The 8,726-nt window shown below is 30.8% G+C and overlaps 1 long non-coding RNA gene across 1 annotated transcript; it reads right to left on the bottom strand.

The window, feature by feature from the left end:
- Positions 1 to 441: 441 nt before the first annotated feature.
- Positions 442 to 2,041, bottom strand: LOC125587430. Its single transcript, XR_007323701.1, has 6 exons — positions 1,851 to 2,041; positions 1,602 to 1,699; positions 1,478 to 1,529; positions 1,297 to 1,366; positions 1,093 to 1,175; positions 442 to 1,008 (listed from the first exon to the last, which is right to left on the bottom strand). It is a non-coding gene; the product is annotated as an uncharacterized LOC125587430 (long non-coding RNA).
- Positions 2,042 to 8,726: the final 6,685 nt, after the last annotated feature.

Below are 8,726 nucleotides of genomic sequence, written 5' to 3'. Positions count from 1 at the left end.
TATCTTATTAAAACTCAAGTACAAAATTGGAGTGTTTGGAGACTTGAATAGGACTTTTAAAAATTTGGAGTGTTTGGAAACATGGATTGCAGTCTTTTAAAAAAAAACTAGCCTTTGACCCGTGCACCCGCACGGGTTTATTCATGTTTTTAACTTTTAACAATGTCATAAACAATTATTTTTATTTTCTTGTTATAAATTCATAAGTTTTGTCAATGATGTGTTATGTTCAATGTGTTTTGCATCTATTTATGAATTATGAGATTATGTCGATTTTGGTAAAACAAAAATTAAATTGTAAGATATTAACGTTTTTTATAGTTTTACGAAATTATACTATTAACATTGGGATTTATAGTTAAATATAAGTTCAAATTTTATATTGATTTTTTAAAACAAATAAATTATTTAGACAGAAACATAAAAAATAATGAAAGCAAGTAACCGAAAAAAACAATTGTACCACAATTTTTGAGAAAAAAACTTCAGTATAGTTTTGTAAAGAACAAAAACACAGTGGCTATTTGGAAAAGAATGACTCAGAGTCCATCATGTGTTTTTTTTTTAACTTGTACCACAGTCCACAAGCAATACAATTACCGTCTGCTCTAGAACTTTGAAGATCACATACGGCTACTTGAGCCAGGCTTAGAGCTTGGTCAAGATCATATAAAGGAGCAAGCTTTATAACAAACCCGTCAAAGTTACTTGTTTTCTCCAAGATTGAATGTTTTAGAGCTTCCTCACGTTTACAAAAATATATATGTGGTTCATATATATTAGGAAGGTATACCCATGGGTCAAAGTCTATGCTTAGCCGGCATAGTTACTTGTTTTCTCCAATAAGTCCGTGATATAATATTCCCTCTGGTGGAAGCTGGATACTCTCTGCTGGTTATAGTTGTTTGGAACATGCTAAAAGAAGGAGAGCAAAGGGAGCACAAAAAGGTCTTTCTCATCCTCTAAAACGAAGTTGTCCAGATTCTTTCCTACCACCAAGTCCATCTCCTTTTCCAGAGAAGAATAACAAAGATTAATCTAAGGGATGATGAAGACCTAACTCTTAGGGGATAGTAAGAGAATGGCACTCACCTGATCATCCATCAAGGCATCAATTGTTGCCTCTTATAATCAACAATAATCTCTCGACTATCAATAAATGAATGATGAGCATCCTACAAGAAACCATCACAAAAGAACATTTCTTTCCGACAACTAAACTCCACTGTTGATACAGAAAATGTACATTTCAAACAGCTTTAAAGAACAAAAAAAAAAGTAAGCATCACCTAGTACCTCGTAAGCACGACACATCTCCTTCTCAGGCTCATACTCCACAAAAGCATATCCTCGTGAAGCACCCTCACTAATCGAAATGTAACAACATAATGTATAATCAACACAGTTATGCTAAGACAATATGTGTACAAACCAACAGAAGTAAGATCATAAAGCAGAGCAATTGCAAAGCCTTTACCAATGTGTTTAACCAGCAGAAAGCTCTTAACTTTATCGTATTTATGCATAGCCTGTAAAGAAGAGCCTTTATCCTCACTCCTACAACAAAAGTGTAATTCCACGTATAAAACACATACTCTTACCTCACGAAGAGTCTCCTCCGACGTAAGATGAGAGGAGATTCGACCCACGAAGAAAGTACAGTAAGGATCTCCAGCTGCTTTGGATCACCAGGGATCATCTTCAAAACCCCAAATCACATATCAAATAAATCAACTTTGAGACTTCAGAGACAAAAACAGAGAGAGAGAGAGAGAGAGAGAGAGAGAGAGAGAGAGAGAGAGAGGAGAGAGAGAGAGAGAGAGAGAGAGAGAGAGAGAGAGAGAGATTACATAGGCTGGTGTTATAGCTGAGGAGAGCTCGACGAAAGCCGCCGTTATTATGTGGGGCAATGTCGTAGGTTTAATCACGTTTAGTAAGGAGATAAAACTACTGTGTTTTAATTCCAGTGGCATTAGAATGTAATTTTTGTGCAACTTTAAGGAGTAAGTATTATTTGTACTTCTGCCTTAATAGTTTAGATATTTTTGTTTGAAAACAAGGATAGTAGTATTAAGAAAAAAAGTAATGGGCTTATGTTTTTTTAAAAAATTGAAAATTATCTAGGCCACTTTTAAAATATACCAAAATGGGTCAATCTAATTCCCTAAAAAAAAATTTTCTAAACTAACCATAAAACAAAATTTAAACTTTATATACATATTTCAAATCAAAATAATAATTCAAATTTGATTTATATCAAAAATTGATTCAAAAATATACATATATTCAAAAATGGATTTTTACTAAACTATTTTTCAATAACCATTATAAAAAAATATTGTCAATATATATAAGAAAAATATAATACAAAGCCCAATTTGAAATACCAACTCAAATTATGGTTTTCATATTTCATATTAAGTTTTAAAAATATAATATATGTAATTATTTATATGATGGTATGTATAAAATACTATTAATTATATGATTACTTATATGATGGTACATATAAAATACGATTAATTATATGATGATAAAATACGATATATAATAATGACTAGGGATGGGCTTTTGGATACCCATACGGGTTTAGTTCTGATCGGTTTGTATTTTGGGTTTTCGGGGTCAAAGATTTCAGCCTTATTAGAATGTTTCTAAATTTTGGTTTGAGTTCGATTTGGATCTTTGCGGGTTTGGTTTGGGTTTGGATAACTAATTTAAATTATTTTTAAAGTCTTAAATCATTATATATTTTAAATTTCTCAAAATGTATAAATAAAATAATATACTACGTATAAATTTGAATACCATATGTCATAATACTTAAGCTTAACATATCAATTGGCTTTATTTAAAATTTTGGATACGAAATCAATAATTATTTTAAGTATTTTTGGTGATTTGAGTATACTTTAACTATTTCAGATATTTACTTTTGACTATCTATATATATTTTCAAGTATTTAAACCAATTTAAAAGTATCATTTTTGATGTTTTATATACGTTAAATCTAAAAATAATTAATATATATAAGTATATAAATCTATTTTTAGATAAATTCGGATACCCAAATACTTCGGTTCGGATCAGATTCGGTTCTCTAAATAACAAAATTTTGAATAATTAGAATATTTAATCAATTTATGTTTGGGTTTGGTACTATATCTTTGGATCGGTATCGGTTATGTTCCTCGGATTCATTTTTCCAAATCCTAATAATTACATGAAAAACAAATATCAACATATTTTTCAAAATATACACCTGCGCGCCTGTGCGGATCAAAATCTAGTAGTTTTTTATTCTTTAAAATTCTTGTGTTTTTATTTTTAGTAGTAGATAGTATTCTAGTTTTCGGTGTTTAAGTTTTATTTAAACTTTGATTATGCCGGAATATATCCGGTTTGTATCCGCTTCTATAATTTTATTTTTTAATAAATAAATATTCTTCAGTGAAGAAAAAAAAAAAAGACGCCTGCGTTAATAATTTTCAATCGACTGTCTCGGGCCTCGGCCACATATAGATAGATTAACTATGGATTCCTGATTTGTTTAGTAGACTGTTCTACTAATATGAACGCTTCAAATATCATTTCTTATAATGAAATTAATCAATGAAGGAGAAAGAAAAACTAGGAAGACAATGAATCTTAGATGGTTGGTCACGTAGGGTCACATCTAAGTATATGCAAACACTTACATTTATAAACGGTAGCCCTAAAAGGCTGTATTACTCTTTTTCCTTTTTATCTTTTTATATAGCGGGTATGTTCTTGAAGTTCTTCTCCTGCTTTTTTCCCCATTCAACTTAATTAACGTCCACGGTACTTTCTCTAAGGTTCTGTATATAGAAGCTTCTTTAACAAAATGCAAACGTTGTAATGTGTATATATATCTACAACGGTTCCAATTCATTTACTTTATTCGTTGGTAGTCTTAACCATTCTTCAAGGTTCTCGCGCTTACTAAGTTAAAAGCTCCGATTTTGTTATGAGACATTAGCCCTGTTCTTTTTGTACTCTGGCGGCAGCGGCAACGACTGATAATTACATATTTTTCATCTTAAATACGGCTCTGGTGAGACGACCCAAACCTTTTTTTTTCAGTCGCAGTGGCAAGAAGCAATAAGTAAATATGACGCTTAAAATATAAGCGTCAGCAGTGTCTCCCTTTTCAGTCGCTGCGGCAAACGGCGATGACTAAATTCATTTATGTCTCCGTTGAAGTGTTATTTTTAGTCGCTGCCGCTACTGCCAACATTTACAAAAAGAACTTGGCTATTGTACATGGTTTAAGAGTTCAATTGCTTTCAAATAAAATCGGATGAAACTTCCTTAAATTCATAAACTTATATCAATGTAAACTAATCTCTATAAGTATTTAAAATAAACCATAATATACTTCAGATGCTTAGAGCATCCCCAATAGGAAGTTCTAGTTTCGGTGTTCCCAAAATAAATATATGTGTATGTATATATTAATATTTAATTATAAGTTTTTTTAACTCTATGCGCCTATGGAAAATCCAAGGCAAAGTATCTTGTGGAAGTGCCTAGGGACACGTGACACATCGCGAGTGGCAGATCCAAGTGAAAGAAGTGTGTGGCATGGGCCCTATACTCCTTTGTATTTTTTCTTAAATAATTTAACCAAAATTTATTTATATATCTTTAAATTATGTATCTGTTTCAGTATGTGCCCCATACTAAATACTACTCTAGATCTGCCCTTGCACGTCGCACGTTATAATTGACATTTGTTTTACAGATTGGGACCATCCATTATAAAGAAGAACCTACGTAAAACATTTTATGTTATCAAAACTGATGTTGCAACTTCGGGGTCGATAATTTTTTTGTCTACCTTTGTACGGTCATGGACTTTTCCTCCGTTACTAAGGCAAAAATGTGAACATATAAATGTATAACGATGTGCACGTTGACCAATCGTATATTTATTTAACCGAAAGATTTATTTACCATGCATTGAACACATGATATACACATATATACACTTAAAGGAGTATCACCCGGGCTCGTTAAACATTATACTTAAGAGTATTAATATTGTGTCAATTGAACTTCGTTATAACCGTATATAAGTTTTGAACAAAGTAACTATTACAATGTGACTGTTCTGTTCCAGTTATATAAACTATGATATCAAATTCGAAACCAGGTCACTTCAGCTGGCAGTTGGCACGATATATATTTTTTCTTTTCCAAGTATTCATGCGCCGAGAAAATGTACCGACTGATAAAAATAAAAGAGTTTGCTAAATGTACACAAAAGCAGATTGATATTATAAAGGGGAATTGCATCCTACATCAATCAAACAAATTATAATTCATCCACTAACTAAAAATTCTGTTTTTTCAATATACACTATACTTATAGATTATTGCCATATTACCCTTGCAACCAACCGGTGAAACCTACTAACAAAAATAATTAAAAAATATATAAAAAACTTTTAGCCACATCTTCTAATCCATCACCACCACCTCCATATCTGTACTCCACCATCTCATTCCACTGTTTCTCTTTCTTCTTCAGATTATCAAAACAATCATACATTTTCTTCTGTCACATAATTCTTCTCTTTCAATACTTCACCAAAAGAACAATCAATTGTTCTAAAGAAGACGGTGAGCATACACAACAACTCTTTCATTTTTTTTCTTTTTTAAAATCAATTGATTCTCACAATCATGCTTTTATTTTCATACTCTGTTTTTTCTGTTTTCTTTTCTGTTTTTGTTTTTAAGATCCAGTGGTGAAGAACAGACTGCAATGAAAGCGTAGACGGTAAGCACACACAAAATCTTTTTCTTTTTTTTCCTTTTTTTTCTTAAATCAATTGATTCTCACAATCATGATTTTGTTTACATACTCTGTTTTTGTTTCTGATTTTGTTTTACAGATCTAGTGGTGAAGAACAACGACGGCGAATCAGTTAAAGCATCATCGTGTCGGGAAAAAGAGAGGAGATGAAGATGATCTCTATATGGTGGTGAACGAAATGAATGTGTATCAGCCTGTCTAAAAAAAGAAGAATTGAAGAAGATGAATTCGCCGTCTATACTATATTTCGTGAAATGAATAGTATAGTATATATTTTTAAGTATAGCTACTTATGTACGGTTACCATACTATTTGAGACATATTTCTATACTACTCCTTAAAAATGTAATAATATATCATGTTTTTAAATTTGATAGGTCTCTTCTTTGTCAATTTGTGTGATTGATTGTAATATGAAATTCATTTTTCGAGTGTTGGACAAATTTGATTATTTGGAACATTCGTTAAGTATACTACTTAGACTATATGGAATATAAGATATGCAATATGCTAACCAAGTAAATGTGATTTCAAGTGTTAAATATTGGAAAACAATGTATAGATTGTATTTGGGTTTATAGGTTCCTGCCTAGGGTTTAGATTTACTAAGTAAAGGTTTGGGTATAGTAAACCATATTATATACATTCTATTTGGGTTTATACTTCATTGATTAGGGTTTAGCTTAATCTATTTATTTAGATTTAGGGTATATTTGGATTAGGGTTTAGTGATTAGAATGTAAGGTTTAGTATTTATAAGGTGAGAGGGTATGGTTGGGATGAGCATTAACTTCTTTCATGCAATCATAGATATTTTATAGTTTCACCAATATGTACTATGTTATTTATTTTGTTCCATTCTATTTGGGTTTTGTGTTTATATTTGAGTTTAGGGTTTATATTTGAGTTAGGGTTTAGTGATTAGAGTTTAGGGTTTAGATTTACTAAGTAAATGTTTGGGTATAGTAAACCATATTATATATATTCTATTTGGGTTTATATTTTCTTGATTAGAGTTTAGCTTAATCTATTTATTTCAAGTAAATGTGCTTTCAAGTGTTTAATATTGGAAAACAATTTATAGATTGTATTTGGGTTTATAGGTTCCTGCCTAGGGTTTAGATTTACTAAGTAAAGGTTTGGGTATAGTAAACCATATTATATACATTCTATTTGGGTTTATACTTCCTTGATTAGGGTTTAGCTTAATCTATTTATTTAGGTTTAGGGTTTAGGTTATATTTGGATTAGGGTTTAGTGCCTATAATTTAGGGTTTAGTATTTATAAGGTGAGGAGGTATGGTTGGGATGATCATTAACTTCTTTCATGCAATCATCGATATTTTATAGTTTCACTTATATGTACCATGTTATTTATTTTGTTCCATTCTATTTGGGTTTTGTGTTTATATTTGGGTTTAGGATTTATATTTGAGTTAGGGTTTACTAATTAGAGTTTAGATTTTAGTGATATGAACCCGTCAGTGTCGTAATGTCAGTCTATTCTATTCAATAATTGAATAATAGAACATTCATATAACCTTGCTACTAAACTCCTCTGAATTATTGAACGAGAACTAAGTTTAGTTCCTCGTATACTCTAAAAGTACTATACTATATCCACCGTGTAGTATAGTATTATGAACCTGGATAATGTCATTATTTGAAAACGGGGAAAACTGTTTATATCTCGGATGTGGGTTGACATTTCCAGGTTAGAGTTTAGTGTTATCATCTGGGTGGAGGTTTCAATAACTCACCCTCGTTGCTCCTTTACTTGTATTAGTGATATGAACTCATCCATGTCGTAGTGTCAGTCTATTCTATCCAATAATATAGTAATTAAACATCCATATAACCTTACTACTAAAGTTTACTTCACAGTACACTGTAAACGTACTATATTATATCCATTATATAGTATAGTGGTATGAACCTGGGTACATTTGATATTTGAAAACGTGAGAAACTGTTTATATGTTGAATGTAGGTTGACATATCCAGATTAGGTTAGAGATATTCAATTTTTTAAGGAATAGTACGTAATATATTGTAACTTTACCATATTACATCATCTACACATTTGTCAACATTTATTCTTTAATGGAGAACAACATCATTATATTTACACAAATGAATGGACTACATTATTTATCAAACTATTGTTTTTCTATTATCCTCTATATATTTACTGAAACAATAAAACATATGTGGTTTGTATGTGTATGATGTGACCTTATTTAATTTGGCTTATGTGGTTTGTATGTGTGTGATGTGGCCTTATTATTAGCCATATTTAATTTAAGTGATGTGGTATTACCTTCTTTCTTTCACCTGCTACTTGTTCGAAAGAAGGTTATAACCGGATCAAAAGAGGTATAATTGTTACTTACTTAATTATGTCAAAATCATAAGCATGCACTTTATTTCACTTATGATTTAGGTTATTCAGCAAATAAGCCCTATTATAAAAGAACCAAAAACATATTTAATCAGAATAAGTATGGGTGCGTCTACGTCTTTGAAGGATAGCATACTTAAACTTATAAATATGTATGGAAGGGGTATTATTTAATTTGTTCAAGAGACATGATTTATAAAATATATATTCTGAAGGTATATTCTTTTGTTCAACAGACATGATTTATATGTATATGTGAATTATAGAACCCTTCTCTTTAAACCAAAGACCAAATAATAATAAAAGATAATCTCCGAGGAACAAGTTCCAGACACCAGCATATCAGAGTTCAGACATGCAAGATCTATCATAAAACCAGATTCGATCTAGACATATAAATAGGCATATGCACTAATGTATACATTATTATAAAATCATACATGTACGTACGTTAGATACTACAATATGAGTTACATAATTAT

The sequence above is a fragment of the Brassica napus genome, chromosome A2, assembly GCF_020379485.1.
Source record: "Brassica napus cultivar Da-Ae chromosome A2, Da-Ae, whole genome shotgun sequence".
Classification (NCBI taxonomy): domain Eukaryota; kingdom Viridiplantae; phylum Streptophyta; class Magnoliopsida; order Brassicales; family Brassicaceae; genus Brassica; species Brassica napus.
The sequence above is the reverse complement of the archived record's forward strand: the minus strand, read 5'-3'. Positions and strand labels throughout refer to the sequence as shown.